The sequence below is a fragment of the Balaenoptera physalus genome (genome assembly GCF_965194825.1).
Source record: "Balaenoptera physalus genome assembly, chromosome: 17".
In the NCBI taxonomy this organism is placed as follows: domain Eukaryota; kingdom Metazoa; phylum Chordata; class Mammalia; order Artiodactyla; family Balaenopteridae; genus Balaenoptera; species Balaenoptera physalus.
Genome location: NC_138895.1, coordinates 21,709,781 through 21,734,698, shown reverse-complemented (window position 1 = coordinate 21,734,698; position 24,918 = coordinate 21,709,781). Strand labels below are relative to the sequence as shown.

Here is a 24,918-nt window from a genome sequence, read left to right as displayed (position 1 = left end):
GCATAATTGTCTTAAATTAGTGGTGGATAGATTTTTAAAAAGCAACTTTTAGCAAAAGAAACTACTTACAACAATGTTGCCTGAAGAAAATACCCCTTAACTTCCTAATGATTTCACATAAACACTATGCATCTTTTTCACAACACACTGTGATTTTTTTAGGCTAGTCTCCAGTTATAATACTCAGAATTCCTGAAATTATCTGTGGTAAAACTAGTTATAAAAATTATGTAATTCAAGGATAACATTGTTATCTTAACCTTATATAATATTGTAACTTGCTTACAGCCATCCTTGGATTTGGGTCAAAATACTCAGTGAACTTGCCACTGGAAATAAATGACAGTGGAGAAAAGTTTTTTAGTTGTATGGTGTCCAGTGAAGAACATTACTATCTTAATTTTTCAATATACTATGTTTGCTGGTGCTATTTTTATACAGTGAAGCAACAGTCTTGCAGGAAAATAAGAAACAGTTTAATAATAAAATATTCAACTTCTTAAAAAAAAAAAAAAAGAAATAAGATACCAGAACTTAGAAAATAATTATATATTAAAGGGAAAAAATAGTATCTGCAATGAAGACTAAACTAAAAAGAAACCAAGAACAAATAAGCACAACTGATAACACTTTAAAACCAATTAACAATGAAAAAGAAGAAAAAATTAAAATTTATAAAAAATGGAGAAAAAGATAAAGTATTTGAGGGAAATTGACAAATACTGAAGATGGACAAAGAAGATCCAACGACAGAAAATAGGATTTTCTAAAAAGGAAAATCAAAGCAAGGGAAGAGAGCAAATAAAATTGTATTTCATGAAAAGTGTTCTGAGAGAAATTAACACATATGGATTTAATACATTATATAACTAAGAAAAAGTGATCCGCAAAGATCAACACCAAAACCTTCTAGCAAAATTACTATAATTTAGAGAAAAAGAAAATATCCTTTTGACATTTATGAAAAATAGCATATGTTTTATAAGACAAAAACATAGGTTAACATCAGTAGTTTTGTCAACTTCTCAAGTCAGAAGAAAATGGAAGAACATATTTAAGGCATACAAGGAATTAAAATGTGAACTAAAGACTATTTCTAAGTAAACAGATTTTCAAATATGAAGAGAATAGGCTTATCAACAAACAAGAATGTAAGATATATTCTTGATATGTCTTTCCTGAAGATTCATCTACTAGAGAGTAAACTTCAAGCATTCAAAATTGTTAAAGAGACATGAAATTGAATACAAATTGTGAGTGTTAAATATATAATTAATTGTATAATTAAGATTAAATTAAGGTTAAAGATGAGAATATTTCATATAATAGTTATATGCTCTGACAACATAGATACAGTGCACCTATAAAAAATAGGAAGAGAAAGTGGACAGCACATGAAAATAATAAATTCAGTAATCTTATTGTTAGTCTTAGACTGTTGCCTGTGTAAAACAAATAACTAATAATAGAATGCTCTGATGCTATTGTTCTCTCTACCTATTAAAGCAAAGATTCACAGTGTGGAAGGAAAAAGATATTGATAATAGAGGATGTTATGTAATCTTTTTAGTCTTGAATTGGAGGTATCTGTATGAATCCATGATGATTATATACACACACACATATTTATGTATATATATAATATAAATATCTCTTTATATCTAAATATAATTATATCTAAATATTATTTATATCTACATATAATTTATTTCTGTTATTTATATACATATATTCGCTCCATCTAGAAACAGTACGCAACTGAGTAGCAATGATCATTCTCAGTACCTAGAGTGTTCTCTTAAAATATCATTGTTCACATACACACACACGCAAAAACAGAGTTCCTTGGGGAAATGTCTGATTCTAGGATATGTCAAAATGAGAGTATAACATCTTGTTACACCAAAGAGCAAGAAAGAAATTACTACCAGAATCATTTCACAATGAATCCAGCTATGAAGAGAGAGAAGCCAATGAGCTTCAAAAAAGATAATAATTGCGTAGACTGAAAGCCATCAAATAACTTAAATCCACAAATTCATAATATTATGACACAAAGACTGGTGGGTAAACTCACCTGAAGGCTTCTTTAACCCTATGTCTTTTTTTCTGAGCTGGGAAGGATCAAAGACTAAGATTGCCTATAACAGCACACGTGGTATCTTCAAGTTCTTGACCTCCACACAGCATTGTGGCCACAGACTAGTCCGATTTCTTACATGACAAACATCATACTGTATAAATTGGTATAGTTTGAAAGTAAATTGTATAGCTGGTAAATGCTCTTAGATAGATCACTAGTTCATTAGGTACATTTTGTATGTGTCATATTGCTACACGTAACAGTTGTTAGATTGTCCACAGTCATATAACAAGAGTCTTTTTATCTGCCCTTCTTCCAGTCATCTTGATGTCTTTTTTGTTTTTTCAGTTTCAGCTCATTGCCCAATCTCAAAGCCAATACCATATGTTTCAGGCTTTTGTTATGGCAGCCCTTCATTTCTAGGTATTAAATAACTGTTTTTCTCTCAATTTACAGACATAAAATAATAACTATTTTATTATACAACTTTGGTGGGACAGAATCTTGGGAAAGGCATGGAAGGGAGAGGCTTTGCTCTGTTTCTTGATGATCAGAGTTTCAGTTTTAAAAGACTTGAAGACTATAGGTGACTTGACATCTTGGGACTGGAATCATGTGAGGGTTCATTTACTCATATGTCTGGTGCCTTGGTGGGAAAGACAGATTAGAATTGCTGACCAGAGCACCTGCAATGGCCTCTCTATGTGGTCTCACTTCTGACAGCATAGTGACTTCAAGGTAGTTAGACTTCTTAGTGGGTGGTGGCTTAGTGCTCCAAAACTAAGTGTTCTAGTGAGCAGGGCAAAAATGCATGCACTTTCTGCCTTAACTTTGTAAGTCATACAGTTATCATTTCCACAGCATACTTTTGGTTATAAGGAAATCTCAAGTCCACCATGTTCAAGGGAAAAAGACATAGACCCCACTTCTTACTGATAAAAATGTGATGGTCACATTGTAAAGGAACACGTAGGATGGGGGTTATTGTGTGGCCAATCTTTGGAAAATACAACCTGTCACAGAAGCACGCAGACATCATTTGTGTCCTGAAGAGAGAGGCACCACCACATAATAGTGCATGCACTGTATTTACCAAAACTGATCAAAATCTGTCTTATTAAACATATCTCTTCACATTTCAATAGGCTGAAAATGTACAGACTATCTGACCATAACAAAATCAAATTAGAAATCAATAACAGAAAAACGAAAATTTTCCAAATATTTGTAAATTTAAAACATGCGACTAACTTATCAAGATTAGACATTACTTGAACAGTAGTGAAGATATGTCATACCAAAGATATCAAAGACAATTCTTAGAAAGAAATGTGTAATGTATATTAGAAAATCCTGCAGATTTTTCTAGATATTGGCAAACAAATTCCAAAATGTACATGGAAATGCAAAGGACCTAGAATCTAGAATAGGAAAGGAAATCTTTAAAAGAACAAAACTGGAAGATTTACTAGCCATAAAACTTATTTTCAAACTACAGCAATTTATACAGTATGCTGTTTCTACAAAGATAAATATTTCAATGGCAGGGAATACAGTTTCCAGAAACAGACCCACACATACATGGTAACCTGATTTATGACAAAGCCACCTCCACAATTCAGTGGGGGAAATGATTTTCTTTTCAATAAATGGTGGTGGGTCAATTGAATATCCATATGGAAATAAAATGGGCCCTGACCCTACACAAACCATACACAAAAATTAATTTCAGGTGGATCGTAGAAATAAATGTAAAATCTAAAATAGTAAAGCTTAAAGAAGAAAACATAGGAGAACATTTTCATGAACTTAGAGTTAATATTAAATGGTATAGTATAACATCACTAACAATAAAATAAATATTTGTAAAAATGTAATTCATGAACATTTAGAACTTATTTTCATCAAATGCACAATAAGAGGGGAAAGTCAAGCCACAGAGTTAGTAGAGATGTTTGCAATGCATCATTCAACAAAGGATTCATTCCAGACTATGTAATAGGTCTTACAAATCAAAAACAATAAGAGAAAGAAAAGAACAAAATGATGGATAAGAGTCATGAAAATACACTTTATGAGAGATATTCAAATGGTAATAATCACATGAAAAGGTACTTTATAATATTAGTTATCAGTGAAGTAGAATCACAACCGTAATGTGATATCACAAGAATCCTATGAGAATCACAACCAGAATTTCAAGTATTGTGGAGGACATGGAGCAACTGAAACTCTCAGCAATTTCTGATTAGAATGTATGTTGGTAATCCACATTGATAAACGATGTGGAGAGTATCTACTATAGCTAAAAATGTATTACCCTGTGATCTAGCAATTTCAGTCTTAGGAAAAACCTGAACAGAAATGAGCGCATGTGTTCATTCCATGAAAGTTTTATTCTTAATAATAAGAAACTGGAACTAATTCAAATACACGTCAGGTGTACAATGGATAAATAAGTCATGGAGTATTCATACAGTAGATACTCAAGAGCAATGAGTGGGGAGGAAGAACTGAAGCTACATGCAGGACATAGATGAATCTTATAAACCTAATATTTAGGAAAAGAGGTTAGACATGAAAGAGTGCATTGATACACATGAGGTTACAGAGCATGAATATAGAGTAATAGAACTCAGAACTGTGTTTCTGGGACGGGAGGGAATAATGGCTTTCTGAGATATTGGAACCATTCTGTAACTTGATTTTGTTGGTGGTTACAAAGGTGTATACATATGTTAAAATCAATGAGCTGTACCCTTAGTATTTGCTCACTTTATTCCATATAATAGGTATATATCTTAGAAAAAATTTGTATGTGTTCATTAGGAAAAATATACTAGAATGTTCAAAGCAGCCTTAAATGTTTATCAAGAAAATAACTAAATTGTCACTTATTTTTTATATGAGCCATAAATATAAAAATAAAGAAATGAGAGTCATGCATAACTAAAATTATAAATTGTGGACTCCAAAGTTTCAGGTTTGAGGGTTGCAGAAGGATACTTACATGTACTATGATACACTTGTGGTACCACTTACTTTTTACAAATTAGAACCATGTAATACAGAATTACATACTCATGTAGTAAAATTATAAAGTGATAAATAGTGAGTGACAAGATCAGACCAATATTTTGGAAAGCTATTTTGTAGAAATTTAGATTATGGATTGGATAAGAGATATTACTAAAAGAGAATGGGGGAAGAGGCATTGATTAAGAGAGTATTCTACTGGAAAAAGTTGATGAGAAGAAGATTAATAAGAATATATTCAATAGGAATGGAAAAAGAGGAAAGACTCATAAAATATTTCAGCAGGAGATCAATAGAATCTGTTAATCCATTTGAAATTGGAAGCAAGAAAAGAGGTAATGTATATTTATGAAATAGATACGCTTTATATGCCCAGCCTCTATGCCAGGTGTTTTACATATGCTATGCCATTTAATCCTGATAATAGCCTTGTGTGATACACATATTTATTTTTATTTTACAAATGAAAAAAAAAATGATTCTCTTGCAGGTTATTTAATTTGTCCAAGGTCAAATGACAAGGAAATGGAGATGCCCTATTCAAAGCCAGGTGTGTTTGATTCAAAAGTCATGATCTTTTCATTTCAAAATGAATCCTAATACATCTCATAGCATTTGAACATTGCTGCCTTGGTGAATGCTGATGCCATTAATTGAAATAGGGAACTCAGAAAATTAGCTTGTTCTATAATATATAGAAGGGGAAGCTGATTGTTAGACCTGTTTTAATTCTGCAAACTGAATGTACTCTAAGTTAAAAGTAAAGGTCTAGAGCTGTGCTATCCAATAGAGTGGTCTCTGGTCACAGGTGGATATTTACATTTACAGTAATTAAAACCAAGTAATATTAAAAATTTCAGCTCCTCCTTCACAATAGCCACACTGCAAACACTTTGAAAGTCACATGTGGATAATGGCTGCCATACTGGACACCAGAGTTGTTCAACATTTTCATAGAAAAGTGTATTGGATAGTGCTGTGATCTAAAGTGCTCCTAGAGCTTGGATCCAGCAGTCATCTCTATGTTAGACTAGAATATATTACTATGAACACAATGATTATAATAATATCTCCCATTTATTAATTAAAGTTCTTGGCATGTGTCAATAATTTTGGACCCATTATGTTATTTATCCTTACTGAAACTTTCTGAAGTCAACACACATATCATTACATGTTAAAAATGTGAAAGAGACAAAAGGTTACACAAACTTTCAAGAAAAAAATTTAGAAAGAAGAGCCTATATGATAAATTTAAATAAATAGCTAAAAGAGACTATCATAAATAAAGCTAAAGGAAAAGTTCTTTTTCAAAAAGGGGTGGTCCTCAAAGTCAAACGTTGTAAAGATATTAAGTATTCAAGCAGGTTCTAGATAAAGAAGGAGCTGTTGGATTTAGCACTAAGGGATCTCTAATGATCTTAGAGAGGGTCTTTCAGTAGAAGCTTGAGCAAGCTAGTGGGAGTAGATTACATCTTCAAGAAATTTTCCTATGAGTACAAAAGAGGTAGTGGCTAAAGTAAAGGGGAGGTTGGAAGACAGGTTGTTTGTTTGTTTTTGTTTCTGTTTTTTTTAGTGCATGGACATCATTGAAAATAGTTGTAGTTGGAAGGATAAAAAGTTAGTGGAAGATGAATTAACTATTTAACAAGGAATTGATAATTAATGGTACGAGGCCTTGGGGGAAGTAAAAGCTGCAACAAGGGACCAGCTGGGTTTAGAACAGAATAGATCCATCTTCCCATAAGAAAGGAAGGGAAATGATAGATGAAAGTATGGGTACTTTGAGAAGGAGAAGGCCTTGCTTTTTATGAGTGTATTTTCACAAAAACTGTCTTTATTGGAAGTCTAGGAACTGTCTCTACCTTATATAATCTTCTCTGAGAAATCTTCCCTGTTGTCTCCCAAAACGAGATTCACACTCTTCCTGGTTATTTCTAGGGCACTCAAATGCCTCCAGTTGTATGGAGAGCACCCCAGTGACTCTCACTATGTCCAGCAATAAGTCTTATTTTAATGAAGGGATGAATAAGCCCTCGTAAGGATGGAATGAACTTTATTATTGTTGTCACTACCATGAGGGTAAAGCAGAGTTAGAGATTAATAATTAATAACTTAGATCTATTTAACCTTCCTAGATGTTGCTGTTCAAAGTTGAAGTGAAAGTGAGGAAATATGGATTATGTATTGGAAGTTTTCAAAGAATGAAATTCACTTCTATCTCACTTGGTCTTTCAGCATGTACATTTATATGATTTTGTGCTTTGGCATACGCACGCACTCGTATGCATGCAAACACACTTTGTCATTGCCAAATGAGATTTGGTGTTTGGATTCATAACACTGAGTCAAATTTTCTAGTGGATAAACAATAACAAGGGAGTGTGAGTATATGCAATTAACATATGAAAACCTTACCTTAATGACATAGAGCTCCATAATATCTCAGAGATAAAATGTTTAGAAGTTACCTAGTTATGTCATTTTATTCCATAAGTGAGGCATAAGATTTAGAGAAGTACGTAACCTGTTGAAAAATCATACAGATAGTGGTTAATTTTTAAGCCTGGGTCCCTGTGTGACATATTTAAGCAGAGTTCCATCCTAACATAAGGACAAGTAGTGAGTGATAGCTGTGTTCTAGAAAAGGAATTTGCTGAACTATTTATTTTGTGATGGTTGATAATATATATCATATTTTATTCTTCTAATGTGGTCAAAAATCTACACTAACAAAAGAAGGAATAATCTTTTTTTTTCTCAGAATATTTCTTGATTTAATTGACATTCATTTTTTCCATTCAAAAGCATGAGATATTTAGTATAATACTCAAGCTTTCTCCCAAATAATCTTTGTATACTAATCATTGCACCTATATTTTTAAATTAAGAAAAAGTCACTAGTTTTACCTCAAAGTACTTTAAAAGCATTTCTGGTATACTTTAAACTTATATAGGAATTATAAACAAAAGGAAATAAATAGAAAACAATGTAAAATAATTCTCTAATTTAATATCCACCTGTGTTAGAGAAAGGTATTGCCATAACTTTGTGTTTCCATCGTCTTCAGACACTCTTCAATCACAGCAAAGAATGTATGACTTTCTAAATTATGCCCATAATGTAGCTTACAGGTATTTTAAAAATTTTTCAGTAATTTTAAAGGTTTATAGAAAAGACACTACAAAGAAATTATTCTGTTGATACTTAGAGATTGTTTTTAATTCTACATTAAAATAAATTAAAATTTTATTTTTATAATAAAAAAAATTATTAAAATTTTTAATAAATAAAAGTGTGTAAATGATAATTTCTCCATAAAATTTTTGGTACTTCCTTCCTAAATATCGACAGTGATAAACCAATGTTGTTGCAAATCATCTACGATATGCCATCGCAAGCCTGATAACATGCCTTATTCAAAACAATTTCAATTTTTTGCACTTAAGTTTTCATGAATATTTGAAAGTTTGTCTCACCATCTCATCTCTTCAATGACAATAAAATCCAAGAAATAACTTTAATTAATAAAGTTTCTGATATTTATACAATTATATTACACAATTTAACAAGAGCTACATCTTTCCATCAATGTTTCATCTTTTATTAATGTGTGTTTTGAGGAGACACTGATCTGATTTACAATATTCTGAAACATGTTGGTATTTACTATTCCAAATTTTGAAATTGCAAAGACATGGGAATCAACTCATAAACTCACAAATTAATATCATCTTTATCCTTCCTTTTTGGACTGAATTGTGGAAAGGTTTGTTGACTAGCGGTTCAAACATCGGTGACTTTCCCTGTAGGCAAGGAAGCAAGAATCCAAGTTGAGGGCTTCTGCTGGTGGAGATAGAGAAAATAGCAAAAGCTTTTGTCTGTTTCAGAATGGAACAAAACAAAACAAAACAAAACAAAACCTGCAATACTTGAAGAATTCCAAGTTAATAGCTTGATTCTCCATCAAAACAGTTGCCCAAATTCTGAAACTGCGTGGAATGGAAGATTAAAAATCTAAGCCAAAGCCTCTGAAAAGCAAAGCTGGTTATCAGACATTCTCAAAATGCTGAGAAACGATCATTGAAGTTCAAGTTACGCTGGTAGAGGGACTATAGTGAAAACAATAGGCTCTCATCTGAAATCTCTGGAGATCTATGCCTCAAAATGAGGCAAACCAAAGGTAAACGTTATCATACCAAAACTGTGGTCCAGTTTTGAATCAGCATAATCCCTGATTTGATTAAGCTTATAGCGCCCACATCTATCTGCCACTAGAGGAAAGGATAGCTCTTCTGTGGAGGAAGTTAACATTATTTGGAGTTATACAATTTTTTTTTTTTTGTAAATAAAATATATGCCATTCAGTGAAAATTACAAGTCATTTACAAGTTCTTATCATTGACAGGAAATTAGACCAAATGACCAAAGACCAAGAGAAATAACAAGAGATGAAAATATTGGTGTTATCCAAAAGGACTTTAAAATAATGATTCGTATATTCAAAAATAGAGGTAATGAGACAAAAAACATTTTTTTTAATGGATAATTTCACCAAATATGCAGAATCTATAAAAATAATCAAAGGGAATTCTAGGACTGAAAATCAGATTAATGAACTTGATTCTAGGACTGAAAACCAAACGAATGAACTTGAAGCCTCAATATATGGTTTTAACAATTTTGTAGTGAATAAACAATAACAAGGGAGTGTGAGTATATGCAATTAACATATGAAAAACTTTACCTTAATGACTTAGAGCTCAATAATATCTCAGAGATAAAATGTTTAGAAATTATCTAGTTATGTCACTTTAGTCCATAAATGAGGAATAAGATTTAGAGAAGTATGTAACCTGTTGAAAAATCATACAGATAGTGGTTATATATGGGTTTAGCAACTAAGGTAAAATAAAAGTCAGGATTGTTAGATTTGAAGATGGGTCAATAAAAAATTTGTAAACTGAAAACAGAGAGAAAAAAATGAAAGAGATGAGAGCATAATACCTATAAAGGACTCAGTCAATTATCCTAGCTTGAATGTTGATGATGTCTCAGAAAGACAGAATGAGACAAAATCAACATTTGAAAAGTTGATCAAAGATTTTTCAAAACGAGGAAAGATATATACCCATAGATGATAAGCAGGATAAATACAAAAACATCATGCCTACCATAGTCAAATTACTGAAGCATAAAGACAAGAAAGAGATAAAGCCAAAGAAAAATGAGAAATAATAAGACTGAGAGTTGACCTCTCACCAAAAACAACGGAAGTTGGGGAAAAAATGATATATTTAAAATACTGAATCCAACAACCACCAACATAACATTATACAGTTGGAGAAAATAGTTTAAAAATTAGGGCAAAATAAAGACACGTTCAGACAAATCACAGCTAAGAGAAATCACTAGTAGCTCTTCTTTACAAGAAATATTAAAAGAACTCCCTTAGGCCAAAGAACAATGATCCCCGAGGGAAACAGTGCAGTGTGAGACATAATAAATATTGACTGTACAAAACAATAATCATACTATCTCCTGGAGTTTAAAACATATGAGAAAACAAAAAACCAAACCAAAACAAAACAAACAAAAAAACCCCCAAAACCCTGATCTCAGTAATGCAAAACATAGAAAGGAAGTAAGCAGAGTTAAAGTATTCTGAGGTACTAGCATTACTCGCAAAGTAGTAAAAATAATAATATTTCAAAACCTTACTGAGTTACAAATGCATGGCTTAATATTTGGGATAAACATTAAAATAATAAAAAAAAATGTAATTAACATGTTAGTAGAGGAAAAGCGAAAATGTTATAATACCTTGTGTTATACAAAGGAAAGCAAGGAACCAGACAAGAAAGTGGGTAAAATAGATGCGAAAAATGGAAAACAAATAGTAGGATGACTGATATAAATGCAAATACATTAATGATTATTGTCAAATGGATTGAATACTCCAATAAAAGACAAACATTGTCATAATAGATAAATAAAAACCCAAGGATTTAATGCTTATAAAAGACATGTTAATTATAGAGATTGAGTGAGTGATGAGATGGAAAAAAATAGCAAACACTGGTAGCAGAACATTTAGAGTAATTTCAGAAAAAGAAAACTTAAAGGAAGGCAACATGGAGATAAAAAGGGACATTTCATAATGACTTATAAACCACCATGAAGAGATCAAAATTTTAAATTTGTGCACATCCAATAACATGTACACAATCACTCCAAGCTAAGTTCAAAACCTGGCATACAAGAATTATGCAATAAATGGCACCTGATTTTGAAATTCATTGATAAAAGGGAAATAGCCATTATTACTCTGTTAGCCCACATTTCATTTTATTCATCTATTCACTCATTTATTTATTCACAAGATAGCAATTGAACGTATACTATCTTCCAAGTACTGTGCATTGAGTGGATCTGCATTTTGCATTCACAGAATTTACTGTCAGAGCAGGAGATGGATATTTAAAAAGCACAGTTAAATTCATATAGAATTATCTTGTGATGTATGATTTATAGACAAATATTATAAGAGAAAATAATGGCAAATATCTGTTAACCCTATTATGTGAAGTCTCATCGTAAGGCCTGGTGTGTTGCAGTTGGTCAATGATAATTATTGTGAAATTTAAAAGTTATTAACACGTTTTAACATTCAATAAGCAGCATTATTTTTCACAATTTGCTTGTTCTTGTTTACATACTGATCATAAATACACCACAAATCTCCCATTAAATTCCACGTGTATAAAATATGGGAGCACAGAAATATTCTCCAGTGGAACTTCCACAGAGTATGTTTACATTTAATTAATGACTTTGACAATAATTTAAAATTCAGAACTCTGAAGTTTTTCTAACTTGAGTTATGGTAGAATTGATAAATTTAAATATTTACATGATTATTTTTATTTATTTTTGTATGAATTTGATCAGCCTATAAGAAAATAGGTATGAATCAAAAGGCTCACATTTCTTTTTCTACAGAAAAAAAAGGAAGGATTGAAAAGTCATATTTATAATTTCTAAGCTGTGATATTATGTGGTTTTTTTTTAATATCTAAAAATTTGTCAGGGATGTGAGACAGTAAACCCCAAACAATCCCCACACAAAAACGAAATGTGTGCTCTAGCAGTGCACAAAATACCACCGGAAGTTACACAACATTTCTCGGCTTGCAAACCAAACCATTATTGAATTTTTGTTTTAATTTAAAGAGACTCTATGCTTCAGGTTTAAACTATATTTATATATACTCTTATTGCAAATGTATTTTTCCCTTGCAAAACTCATCACAAGTGGAAATTGATCATTTTATTTTGTGCTGTCTCTTCAGTTTGATCTAAGTTCCAACAGGAAAGGAATTGTTTTGTCTGTTTGGTTTCCTGTCATAACTCTCTAGGGTCTTAAGAGGTACCTGGCACATTGCAAGTGACAAACATATTTGTTGGGTAAGCAAAATGAATGAACAAATAAATGACTATTACATGTACATAATAATTTTATTTGGATATATCACATAAATATGAATATATATATTTGAAAATTATAGAACAAAATCATAGTACGAATGAAAAACGACCTATGAGGAAAGTAACAGATTCAGAAATATTTGTGGTTCTAAGTGAATGGTAACTACTCTGCCTGGTTTCTTAAAAATAACATGCACAGTTCATATAAGGAAACATAATATAAACAAAAGACACTACATAACCATGGAGATACTATTTTAAAGAGCCTACCTGTTGCCGGTGTATATATTTCTGGTCTTTATTTGAATAAGGTGTTATGGTTTCTTTGATGGATGTCATCAACTCTGCATATGCATGTATATGTGTGTGTACATATATATTTTCAGATAAACAGATACAACAGTATATGGGTAACACCTATGAGAAGAAAATATTGTGATTGAGCTACTTTTAAGAATATATATCACTCCTCTGAATTTATAGAAAAAAATACAATCTCCACACACCACCAGTAAGATTTTCCACTGTTGCTCAAACAAAATGGAATTCATTTGCACCTAGCAGTTCATGCATGAACTGAATTCTTTTCTAATTATCAGAAGCTATGATATTTTCAAGTAAATGTTAGACTAACCTGTGTTAACAGCTTCTTAGGGATTTATTACTATTAATCTAAAGTAATATTGTAGAGAATTTATATCATGAGTATATTTTGTAAAAGTAAAGATTACCTTGTCAATTGTAGTGCTTCGATTTTTCTTTGTAAAAGTTATTGTGAGTTTTAACTTTCTAATTTTGTAGACTTCAATACAAAGGATACCACATTATATAGAATAGTATAGTGCAAAGAATAAACATTCTTGATTATTCATCATGCTGCTACAAGCTTTACTGTAGCTTTATTAATACTTTCTTAATTTAATCTCGAAATGTAAAGAAAGAAAGAACAATATTGTAATGTGATCATAGGAAAATTTTCATGGCTAGTGTCAGTTTTTCTTAGGAGAAGTCCAATATATTCTGTCAAAGAATTTCCTGGTGTGATAGTTAAAAAGAAAAAAAGAAACCTAACACATTAAAATAAAACAGAAACAGAAAACCTTGTAATAGATTGAATGAGAATTTCTATTTCTGGGAAAATTAGACACGTTCTGTGGGGACAACAATCTGAGTTTGGCATATATTTGGTTTAAAGAATGGTCTCTGTCTGAATCAACACTTATTGGATGCCTACTCATGCAGAAGAACACTGTACTAGCTGCTGAGAATATACAGAGGGAGAGAAGACCTGATCCCTGCCCTTGGAGGAGCTTACTAAATAAATGGACCATCGGTTTTAACCACAGGGCAGAGGGAAGACCAAGACTAATGAATAAAACACAATTTTTACAAAATTCTATTAAATCTTATAGTATTTTAAGAGTCAAATATAGTATAACTGGATAAATTTGGCCTTGAAGTTAGAAGTCCTAGATTTGAAATTCTAACCTTCAGCTTATCAGCTATGTGACCTCAACAAAGTTAAAACCACCTCTCCGAACACTTCTGTTCACTTGTAAAATGATGGCATTGAGATTATATTTCTGATGTATGAAAGTTTCCAATAACATTCTTGTAGGACATGTTAGGTACTTATTTGAATAAATGTTCAGTGTTTGCATGTTTAGTATATTACCAATGATTCTAGAAGCATAATAGATTAGATCAATATTCAGAAGAGAGAACTTAACATGAGTTTGAACAATTTTGCCTCCTGTAATATTTAGGTTGATGGTTCTGTTGTGAGGTAGGATTTGTCTCTCTTACTAAACTTTGCAGTAAGGTTTTTCTATGCTAAGCAGAGGAAGTAATCAGGTAAGTTCCTAATTAAAGGTTTGATGTCTAGAGAGAAAAAACAGAAGATCAAGACTTCAGCCCTGTATAACAAGCTCAAATATACAGATGCTTCAGAAAGTTCAATCTCTCAAGACTTTCTAACTCCAAAATATGATGGAATATTATTAAATTTGGTACCACTATGATGATTTTCTAGGGAATGAGATGACATTGCAACAAAACTTTAATCCATGAAGTTAACCTGAAGAAAAGGGGATCTTACTTTGTATTTAGCTTCTACATATGTAATATTTGCTTCAGCTTGCATCTCATTAATGATAGTGTTTCATGGACACATTTAATTACTACTCACAGTGATATTTTAGTAGTTAAACTTAATAGAGCCTGAATTTGAAGCCTGAATTCTTCAAAATATCTGTCTATACATCTGGAAAATATTCTAACTATATATCCAATACCCAATGAAAGGAGCAAAGTAAGTTTGAAGCCAAAGAAAGTGCTTAAATCATTCAGCCGCTTATTATTAGATGAAAAATATCGCACATCATATGGAGACAATAATTCTGACCTATCTTAAGAAATTGTGAGGACAAGCCTAAAGCACAGAACTGCATGCTTACAAAATATGAAGCAGATATACTTATCACACACACACACACACACACACACACACACATACACACATAGAGTACTATGTATCTGTGCAGCCTTCAATGTCCGAGTCTTCTCTTCCTGGAATCTTCTGTGATTGGCCTAAAATGTAGGCTCAGACTCAGAAAATAATAGAGCAGTGTAGGGTAGCGCAATTAGATTGTAAAAGTAGAACCATGTTCAGAATAGGAAGCAGATACATCCTCTGAGAAAAACAAAAAGAATGTGAACTCTTGTCAGCAGCAAATTAATCAATCTCTTTCTTCTCGAAAGGGTTGTGTTAAAACTATATCTAGCATAGTTAGTAAAATACTGAATTTGAATAGATTGCAAGTTTAAAGGGAATACTTCTAGACAATTCTACGAGAACCAGATTTTTCTTTTCTCTAAAGAGATTAATAGTATTGCAAATATGATGCTGCTGCCAGGCTTTGGGGAAAAGCCTTTGCTTTCTTGAGAGCTGATACCAGTCAATAACCCATGTGCGGCTGAAAAATCATCCAAAAAAATCTTCACTTGGGGGTTGCCAGAGACTACTTTATATCCATTATTAACACATAAATAAGGGTAATATCCTCCAAATACATTGATCTGTTTAATCTTGTATCCCTCATGGCCCAAGGCAGAGGTTAATGGTGGAGTTTTGTTATTAGAAAACTTGTGACATCTTGTACCTGATGAATAAGAACCTTTATTTCTAGTTTGATAATGTCTACCAATAATTGAGAATCACGACTGTGTCAGGCAGAGTGCATGCCCTCTACAAAATTGTCTGTTTTCTCATAACCTCCCTGTGAAGAAGATATTATTACCTCCAAATTACAGATGCAAATACTGAGTCTTAGAAGTAAAGTAATTGGTTCAAAGTGGTGATATCTTAAAAGGATTGAAGCTCAGGTGTATCTGACTCCATTGTCCATTATGAGATGCTGCTCTATTATTGGAGGTCTCACTCTATTGTTTTTAAAGAAAAACAAGTAATTCATTCAATATATTAATTTGAAATATTTTTTATAAACCAAACTGAATTTTGTGTGGAGTTAACCATACATGTTGTTTACAATTATATCCAGTATAAATCCTTGAAGAATCATCCCTGTATTACTACTGAAAAGACCGTATGTGTTCATCTTTTGTCTACTTTCTCTATGAGCAGTCAAGGGCTCTGTTCCTTTATCTGCAGCAGCCAAATCTACCTAAGAACATTTGAGCCTAGACATCTAAAAGCTTCTCTAGTGTAAAGCAACATTTCTCTTGAGCCCAGTCAAGCTCAGCTTTGAGCATTACTGTGTAATTTATATGATCTATTATTTTAAAGCTGGTGGGGTGGGGTAGGTTGGGGGGTGGGAGTGGAGAAGGAGTATGTGATACAGTTTAGCTGAAGAGGTTTCATTTAAGAAAACACAAATATTTCTTTGGATAAATGTATCTCCATTAACAAGTGCTTTATCATACTACTCAGTGATTCTGATACCTCAAGGCCACTTATTAATTATAAGAAGGAAAATAATACACTACATTTTACCTAGTGGAACTTATGTCTTGCATGAGCAAAAATTTACTTTAACCTCAAGCACAGAATATCATATTTGAAATATTCACCGAAGGGTAAGAATTGTTTTGCACTTCACATTTTTACTGCTTATCTACTGAACCTCAACTCTCAGACTCAAACTAAGCCACATGAAGTGGAAATACAGACAATACAGTCCTTTGGTAAAGACATTGTTATAAAGCTCGGATTTCATTTAATGGAACTCCTAATTAGAAGATAATTGAGGTTTCTCAGAAAATCAGTGTTCTAGTCTCAGATCCACCACTAGACTGGGGGTAGTTCACAGACTTCCTCTATTTTTATTTCTTCATAATTAAAAAAGCAGATGGAATATCCTACAAATCTGAATACTTGATATATGTATTAATTGTCTACTAAGATAATATAAATTAAAATTCCAGTGTTTAGATAAGGCTAAAATGCACTACAAATTCAAGTTGGCATCTTTCATTTTTTTAACCCTGTTCTTTCTTCTTTTTGTGACTGTATATTTCTTAAATGCTAGTATAAGTTCTCTTTAACTATGGGCATGGCACTGTGGCACCTTTGCTTGTCTAGGCACACAATTGAATTTAAAAGCAGAGGTAAAAGGAACTCCTCTCAATACTCTGTAATGATCCATATAGGAAAGGAATCTAAAAAAAGTGACTATATGTATATGTATAAGTGATTCACTTTGCCGTACACCTGAAACTAACACAGCATTCTAAATGCTATATGCCAATAAAAATGTTTTTTAAAAAAGTAGATTTAGGGCTTCCCTGGTGGCGCAGTGGTTGAGAATCTGCCTGCCAATGCAGGGGACAAGGGTTCGAGCCCTGGTCTGGGAAGATCCCACATGCCGCGGAGCAACTAGGCCCGTGAGCCACAATTACTGAGCCTGCGCGTCTGGAGCCTGTGCTCCGCAACAAGAGAGGCCGCGTTAGTGAGAGGCCCGCGCATCGCGATGAAGAGTGGGCCCCGCTCGCCGCAGCTGGAGAAAGCCCTCGCACAGAAACGAAGACCCAACACAGCCAAAAAATAAATAAATAAATAAATAAATAAATAAATAAATAAACCCAAAAAGTTAAAAAAAAAAAAAAAAGAAATCCATAATAAAAAAAAAAGTAGATTTAGACTTACAGATTCATCAGGGAAAAAAATAAAAGCTGGTCCATAGAAAATAGTGCTCTCCCAAAGTGTCTTCTCTTTGTCATAAAAGCTAGTTTACGTGCTCATTCAACACGAAGCACCCTGAAGGTCAGAGAGCAGGGGAGGGGTCCTAAATAGTGACTAATCCATTCATTCCAACAGGGGCATTTCATAAATTCCTTTTTGTTTCTCAAAAAAAAAAAAAAAAAAATGTTGTTTATAGTAAAACATTAGACCAGAAAGCCTGACTAATTTGTTAGGAGGAAAATAAATCTAAGCAAAGCAGTGTATATTTATTCAAGTGCATAACTTGAATTTTCCTGAAAAGGTTTTTACACAAGCAAGCAAACCCAGCCTTGTCAGGTCATAAAGGTAGCAGAGCTCTATCTGGACTTCAAGAAAATAAAGCCCTGCCTACTTGTTTTCTCTAAAATAGTGAAGATTGATGATTTGACACCATTATTCTGGACTTTAAAAATTTGTCTCTAGTCTCTTTTTTCCAGTGGAATTACTAAACTTTCCCCAAACAGGTTTCATTCCCACTGCAACCTCAAAAGTGGCAGCTATGGCCAGCATGGTGGGACAGGGTGAGTCTCCCTTTTTTTCTTAGAGTCCTTCCCATCTCAGTATTGCAGGTTTGCTCTGAATAGCTTCTCTCAGGTAAAATTCCAGCATCAGATACTCTAGATTTTAGGCCAAGTATTACTTTGTTGATGTCAGATGCACAAATGCACTGATTTTCACAGCTAAACACCTCCTATAATCATTGTACTATTGCCTTGTTCTTTTTGTTGTGTTGTCATTTATTTCTATTGAAAAAAAAAAAAGTGTTTTAATTTCAAGTCTTCCCAAATTCTTTTTGGACTTAGCAAACAAATGCATTAATATATATTTTACATTTTGAAAATATATTTGTGAACATAATTTCACCCCTTAAGAAAATTAGAGATCCTTTGGAGGGTGAATACTCAGAATTTTTCTCGAAGTATCATAGAGTCTTAGCTCTGTTAAGTGTCTACTAAGTATATATAGAACTCCATTTCCACTGTCAAGGTAAAATTCATATTCCTGAGTTTCTACAATTGCATTAATATCATGACTAAAATTACATTATTGTGGTTGTATGTGGTGTGTGCCTGTAATAATAGTTATTGTTTGAAATATCTCAAGCAAGTTGAACTACTCCATCACTATGTTTCAAAGCATCTCAAAATGTATCATATTCTGAGTCATTGACCAGGATTGGTTAATCTGTTGTTAAGGCTTTTGTCTAGAATATTATATTTCTAGAATATTTTAATATACATAAGAGAATTTTCTATTTATGTTTAAAGTTTATTTTTATAGTTTTTTCACTGTTTATTTCTCACCACATTTATAATTGTAGCAATATTGTCTGCTTATTGGTATAATCCACGGAGGCCAAAATGAAGTCTCTGACTCCAGAAACTGCTATGTAAATAGGTACTCTACATCTTCTCCAACTATCAACTACATTTTTCTTCATTGCATATTTGTATTCTTTTTCTTTTTTTAACTTTTTTATTGGAGTATAACTGCTTTACAATGGTGTGCTAGTTTCTGCTTTATAATGAAGTAACTCAGTTATACATGTACATATATCCCCATATCTCTTCCCTCTTCATCCCCCTCCCTCCCACCAGTCTAGCTGGTCACAAAGTGTGGAGCTGATTTCCCTGTGCTATGCGACTGCTTCCCACTAGCTATCTATTTTACATTTGGTAGTGTATATATGTCCATATATATACTATCACTCTCTCACTTTGTCCCACCTTACCCTTCCCCCTCCCCGTGTCCTCAAGACCATTTTCTAGTAGGTCTGCGTCTTTATTCCCGTCTTGCCCCTAGGTTCTTCAGGACCACTTTTTTTTTTTTTTTTTAGATTCCACATACATGTGTTAGCATACGGTATTTGTTTTTCTCTTTCTGACTTACTTCACTCTGTATGACAGACTCTAGGTCCATCCACCTCACTACAAATAATTCAGTTTCGTTCCTTTTTATGGCTGAGTAATATTCCATTGTATATATGTGCCACATCTTCTTTATCCATTCATCTGTCGATGGACACTTAGGTTGCTTCCATGGCCTGGCTATTGTAAATAGAGCTGCACTGAACATTGTGGCACATGACTCTTTTTGAATTATGGTTTTCTCAGGGTATATGCCCAGTAGTGGGATTACTGGGGTCATATGGTAGTTTTATTTTTAGTTTTTTAAGGAACCCCCATACTGTTATCCATAGTGGCTGTATCAATTTACATTCCCACCAAGTGTGTATGAGGGTTCCCTTTTCTCCACACCCTCTCCAGCATTTATTTTTTGTACATTTTTTGATGATAGCCATTCTGATCGGTGTATGATATCACATTATAGTTTTGATTTGAATTTCTCTAATGATTAATGATTGAGTATTCTTTCATGTGTTTGTTGGCAATCTGTCTATTTCCTTTGGAGGAATGTCTGTTTAGGTCTTCTGCCCATTTTTGGATTGGGTTGTTTGTTTCCTTCACATTGAGCTGCCTGAGCTGCTTGTAAATTTTGGAGATTAATCCTTTGTCAGTTGCTTCATTTGCAAATACTTTCTCCCATTCTGAGGGTTGTCTTTTCATCTTGTTTATGATTTCCTTTGCTGTGGAAAAGCTTTTAAGTTTCATTAGGCCCCATTTGTTTATTTTTGTTTTTATTTCCATTTCTCTAGGAGGTGGGTCAAAAAGGATCTTGCTGTGATTTATGTCATTGAGTGTTCTGCTTATGTTTTCCTCTAAGAGTTTGATAGTGTCTGGCCTTACATTTAGGTCTTTGATTCATTTTGAGTTTATTTTTGTGTATGGTGTTAGGGAGTGTTCTAATTTCATTCTTTTTCATGTAGCTGTCCAGTTTCCCCAGCACCACTTATTGAAGAGGCTGTCTTTTCTGCATCATGTACTCTTGCCTGCTTTATCAAAGATAAAATGACCATATGTGCATGGGTTTATCTCTGGGCTTTCTATCCTGTTCCATTGATCTATATTTCTGTTCTTGTGCCAGTACCATACTGTCTTCATTACTGTAGCTTTGTGGTATAGTCTGGAGTCCGGGAGCCTGATTCCTCCAGCTCCGTTTTTCTTTTTCAAGATTGCTTTGGCTATCCGGGAATTTTTGTGTTTCCATGTAAATTGTGAAATTTTTTGTTCTAGTTCTGTGAAAAATGCCAGTGGTAGTTTGATAGGGATTGCATTGAATCTGTAGATTGCTTTGGGTAGTAGAGTCATTTTCACAATGTTGATTCTTCCAATCCAAGAACATGGTATATCTCTAAATTTATTTGTATTATCTTTAATTTCTTTCATCAGTGTCTTACAATTTTCTGCATACAGGTCTTTTGTCTCCTTAGGTAGGTTTATTCCTAGGTATTTTATTCTTTTTTGTTGCAATGGTAAATGGCAGTGTTTTCTTAATTTCACTTTCAGATTTTTCATCATTAGTGTATAGGAATGCAAGAGATTTCTGTTCATTCATTTTGTATCCTGCTACTTTACCAAATTCATTGATTAGCTCTAGGAGTTTTCTGGTAGCATCTTTAGGATTCTCTATGTATAGTATCATGTCATCTGCAAACAGTGACAGTTTTACTTCTTCTTTTCCAATTTGTATTCCTTTTATTTCTTTTTCTTCTCTGATTGCTGTGGCTAACACTTCCAAAACTATGTTGAATAATAGTGGTGAGAGTGGGCAACCTTGTCTTGTTCCTGATCTTAGTGGAAATGGTTTCAGTTTTTCACTATTGAGGACGATGTTGGCTGTGGGTTTGTCATATATGGTCTTTATTATGTTGAGAAAAGTTCCCTCTATGCCTACTTTCTGGAGGGTTTTTATCATAAATAGGTGTTGAATTTTGTCGAAAGCTTTCTCTGCATCTATTGAGATGATCATATGGTTTTTCTCCTTCAATTTGTTAATATGGTGTATCACATTGATTGATTTGCATATATAGAAGAATCCTTGCATTCCTGTGATAAACCCCACTTGATCATGGTGTTTGATCCTTTTAATGTACTCTTGGATTCTGTTTGCTACTATTTTGTTGAGGATTTTTGCATCTATGTTTATCAGTGATATTGGTCTGTAGTTTTCCTTTTTTGTGACATCTTTGTCTGGTTTTGGTATCAGGGTGATGGTGGCCTCGTAGAATGAGTTGGGGAGTATTCCTTCCTCTGCTATATTTTGGAAGAGTTTGAGAAGGATAGGTGTTAGCTCTTCTCTAAATGGTTGATAGAATTCACGTGTGAAGCCATCTGGTCCTGGCCTTTTGTTTGTTGGAAGATTTTTAATCATAGTTTCAATTTCAGTACTTGTGATTGGTCTGTTCATATTTTCCTCCTGGTTCAGTCTCGGAAGGTTGTGCATTCTAAGAATTTGTCCATTTCTTCCAGGTTGTCCATTTTATTGGCATATAGTTGCTTGTAGTAGTCTTTTATGATCCTTTGTATTTCTACAGTGTCAGTCATACTTGTATTCTTAAACTTATATAGCTTATTTAATGGTCAAAAATGTGAATGCAAGGTTTAATTTCACAGGAAGTTAAATAACAGGTGTGGATATACCAGCAAATTCTTTAATCTCTACAGTCCTCAGTTTCCTTATGTGAAAGTGATAGCAATAATATTAATTTTAATCAGTTGATGTTAGTACTAAATGAAACAATGAAAGTCAAACAATCAGTACAGAGCCTAGCACATACTCAATGAAATAAGTGTCAAGTATTCTCTGTAATTATCATGCTGTTTTCAATTCTCTCTCAACGTTTTGAATAATTTTACCTTAGTTCAGGCTTAGATTAAATATAGCTTCACCTAATAATTGTGGGTACTTGATTATCCAAGAGTTGTTGTATTTCTTCTTTCCACACTTAGATTTGCTGTTGGACACCACGAGAATTTCTCCTCATTACATTTCACCTTTTCAAGTTTACATGGCAGTAACAGTGGACATTTTGCTCACTCATTCTTGTAGATTCCATCCTCGATTTTGTAGAAGGAAGTCATTTCTGATGCTCTGGATGAAGGTCTTCAGTTACATATAAATTTGACCTTTGCTTACATTTGAAATGTTGTTGGCGGGAATGTAACTTGATACAGCCATTATGGAGAAAAGTATGGAGGTTCTTTAAAAATCTAAAAATAGAACTACCATATGATCCAGCAATCCCACTACAAACCATAAGTCAAAAAACACATGCACCCCAGTGTTCATTGCAGTACTATTTACAGTAGCCAGGACATGGAAGCAACCTAAATGTCCATCAACAGAGGAATGGATAAAGAAGATGTGGTACATATATACAGTGGAATATTACTCCGCCATAAAGAGGAATGAAATTGGGTCATTGGTAGAGACCTGGATGGACCTAGAGACTGTCATACAGAGTGAAGTGACTCAGAAAGAGAAAAAATTTATTGTATATTAACGCATATATGTGGAATCTGAAAAAAAATGGTATAGATGATCTTATTTACAAAGCAGAAATGGAGACACAGGCATAGAGAACAAACATATGGATACCAAGGGGGAATGGCGGGGTGGGATGAACTGGGAGATTGGGATTGACATATATACACTACTGATACTATGTATAAAATAGATAACTAATGAGAACCTACTGTATAGCTCAGGGAACTCTACTCAGTGTTTTTTGGTGACCTAAATGGGAATGAAATCTAAAAAAGAGGAGATATATGTATATGTATAGCTGATTCACTTTGCTGTACAGTAGACACTAACACAATATTGTAATGTTACTATACTCCAGTAAAAATTTTAAAAAATATATTTTAAGAGTTACAGGGTTATGAGGCTTCCCACTTGGCTTGGGAGGGAATCAGATAGTCTTCAATTAAGAGAGTTATCAAATGAAATTGTGAAAGTTTCTAGAGTCATAAAAAAGGATATATCAGTCTCTAGAGAGAGGGGGAAAAAAGCAAACACAGAACAAACAAACAAAAACACATTTCTTCCTGTCAGCAATAGGTATATTAGCAACTTAAAGTATGGCTTCAATTAGATGGGTAGGTTAGGCACGATGACTCTGATAGGAAAAGCCAAACCCTTTCTAAGGTCTATATTTATCATTGTTTTATTTGTTGACAATTTTTATTTAAAATATTAAATTAATTGGTTTCTGAGTGGATTCTTCTGAGCTCTCTTGAGATGTCTAGTTAGCCTTGGCTTATCTGTTGCTTTAATTCAAATCAAGAATAATCCAAATACAGAGCAGTCACCACTAGTTTGAATCTATCTTTGGTTAAGTGTTTTATGAACGGACTATGAGGAAGATGGCTCAGGCCTCAAGGAAAGTAGAGAGATTCAGTGCCAACAATGATAAAGAATAGAATAATTTTAACATGAAAATTAAATTAACTTTACCAGGATCAGAAAAAGCATGGGAATGAGGGGATCCTTGATACTTCTGTGTGATAGCCCAGAAGCTCTAACACTTTGGATTCATCTCTGTAGGTGAAGCCATGAGATCAACAGTAAAGAGAAGAGCCAAAAGAAGAAAAACCAGAGACAGATTTTAGAATTGCATCAAAATTAATAGAAGAGGAAAAAAATACAAGATGTCTCTAAATAAATGTGAAAATGTGATTTGGGTATGTACTGTAATACTTTGTCAGTCATTGTCATAAAGTTTTCATGACTTTTATTATAAATAAGCATTAAAATGTTCCCTTTTCTAGTCTTCAGAAGGAAGGTAAATCATAAAACCCAAAGGACTGGATTCCTGAGGAAAAAAAATATTCCCAGAACTGGAGGAAGCTATGTCATTCAAGTACTTTTGCATCCCTAATAACAAAATCTTTTTTTAATATAAGAAAATTATACAACAAGGACTTACTGTATAGCACAGGGAACTATACTCAATACTGTGTAATAACCTATAATGGAAAATAATCTAAAAAAGTATATATATGTATATAATGTGTATATATATGTATAACTGAATCACTTTGCTGTATACCTGAAACTAACATAACACAACTATATTTCAATAAAAGTTTTTAAAAAAAGAAAGACCAAAAAAAGAGAAAGTTACAAAATCTATGAAAGATACAACTTATACTGTATAATTTTGTC

The 24,918-nt window shown here is 33.0% G+C and overlaps 1 long non-coding RNA gene across 1 annotated transcript in view; it reads right to left on the bottom strand.

Annotated features, from left to right (window-relative positions):
• Positions 1 to 5,837: 5,837 nt before the first annotated feature.
• The window catches only part of LOC309646508, a 63,649-nt gene continuing 44,568 nt past the window's right edge, over positions 5,838 to 24,918 (bottom strand). The window contains exons 3-4 of the long non-coding RNA XR_014255405.1: positions 8,842 to 13,025; positions 5,838 to 7,646 (exon numbers count right to left, since the gene is read on the bottom strand). This is a non-coding gene — a long non-coding RNA (uncharacterized lncRNA). The remainder of the gene's footprint in view (positions 7,647 to 8,841; positions 13,026 to 24,918) is intronic.